A 1,854-nucleotide genomic window follows, 5' to 3' on the forward strand; every position below is an offset into this window, starting at 1 on the left:
GTTCTTGAAGGAAGGTGATGTTTACAAGAAGATTGATCTTTATGTAGGGGACAGAATGGACAAAGGCACTGAAGTGGGGTAACATGTTCAGGTTACACAAGTGGCATAGTGTGGAATGGTTGGATTGCGAAGATAAATACGAATACTTCTTCCTGAATTCAGAGGGGAAATCAAGCTTTATGACATGTTAATTAGAAATTCTTTTAAGTGTTATTTATACATTTTAGTAATATGGGACATGGGAAGGTAGAAAGTAATGGAAAATTAATAAAATAATACCTTTAATCGGCCTGTTTAAAATATTGTTCTTTGATTTAAGCCTCTTTCGCTTTGTGAAGCGTTATTTTCCACAGTAGCTAATTATACTTTAGAAATATTTTATTATACTTCTACTTTTCTATTTCATTGAAATATTAGCCATATATTAAAAATTAGAACCATATAATCGAAAGAACATAATATTTGAACAAAGATTTATAAATTTTTAAGCTTTTCTTTGTCTAGTGTCACATTTATAAATTGTGAAAGAAACATTTGTCTGACCAAATTGTAGAAGGGAATTAGGAAACATCAACCCAGTTATGGCTTCAGGTTTCAGCAACTCACTGATGATCTCCCTCGACTTCCGTGTGGCATCAGGGGCCCCACAGAGATAATCATTCACTACCAAAGCTACCTTGGTAGCTGCTCAGCAACTATTAGGCTGTTTCCAATTAAGTAATTTAGAGTATATGGTGAATTATCTGAATATATCAGACTCATATATTTTGAGTTTGTGTGTATGTGTATGTATGTGTGTATTCTTTCTTTTCTGTATGCCTCTGGTAAACTATTAGAAGTACATCGCATTATATTTAAACAGAAACATTAACATTGAGAGGTGGTATTTTTATAGTTATTTTCTTTTTCTTTTTCTTTTTTTCTTTTTCTTTTTTTTAGGCAAGGCAACCCTTGGTTGACCTTACAGATTGCAAGGAACTTGTCAGCTTACAATCCCTTATTTTTTATTTTTTACACCTATAGCACCTGATCTTCCTAGGTGGTCTCCCATCCAAGTACCAACAAGGCTCAACCCTGCTTAGCTTCCGAGATCAGACGGGATCGGGCTTATTCAGAGTAGCATGGATGTAGACTAATTATTTTCTAAGAAAACTATATTTAGTGAAGCTTGAGATTTAAAAAAAGTTGTTTTAGCACCAATAAAATCTCATTATAGGATTTATAAAAGAACCATACCAATCATACTTCATTCACACTTGCTGATCTTCCACAGTGTCCCTTCCTAACACAATTTGAAATCAAGCATCTTCAATCATATAGAGTCTTGATATAGAGTATATATTACATTCTGTGCTTTGTGGGTAATTTGTGCAAATGTACAAGAACCCTAGAATTATTTACCTCTGCCACCAGGAATGATTCTGGGTGCTTAAGGAAGCATGTCTATACAGTGCCTGTCACAAAGAAGGCTCTCAAAAACTTTGTTGTTTAATTTATGCAGGCTGATTTTAATATTATTGTAATCAAAATGTAAGTAGAGACTATAATTGAGATCTAAATACTCACACATTAGGTTTAACGTTGAATAGGGGAAAAAAAAGACAAGTATCTTTGCTTCTTTGGTCTTTACAGTTTCCAAAGCATTCAGAATTTTGAATGCTCTTTATGATTACTTCTGCCATACATGAATATCTAAGAATTCGCTAACAACCAGAGAATCGAAGGACTTGAAAATGAGATGGTCAAGAGAAGATATTTGAGTCTATGAACTATGTTTTCAGTATTTTCCCTTCACAGTATTTAAAAAATGAATTATATGTCAAGTGTTTCATTTTTATGTTGCACTTGATTTAA

The 1,854-nt window shown here is 33.1% G+C and overlaps 1 pseudogene; it reads right to left on the reverse strand.

The window, feature by feature from the left end:
• Positions 1 to 1,014: 1,014 nt before the first annotated feature.
• On the reverse strand, positions 1,015 to 1,133 carry LOC112474372 (annotated as a pseudogene).
• Positions 1,134 to 1,854: the final 721 nt, after the last annotated feature.

This window comes from Pteropus alecto, unplaced genomic scaffold, assembly GCF_000325575.1.
Source record: "Pteropus alecto unplaced genomic scaffold, ASM32557v1 scaffold79, whole genome shotgun sequence".
Taxonomy (NCBI): domain Eukaryota; kingdom Metazoa; phylum Chordata; class Mammalia; order Chiroptera; family Pteropodidae; genus Pteropus; species Pteropus alecto.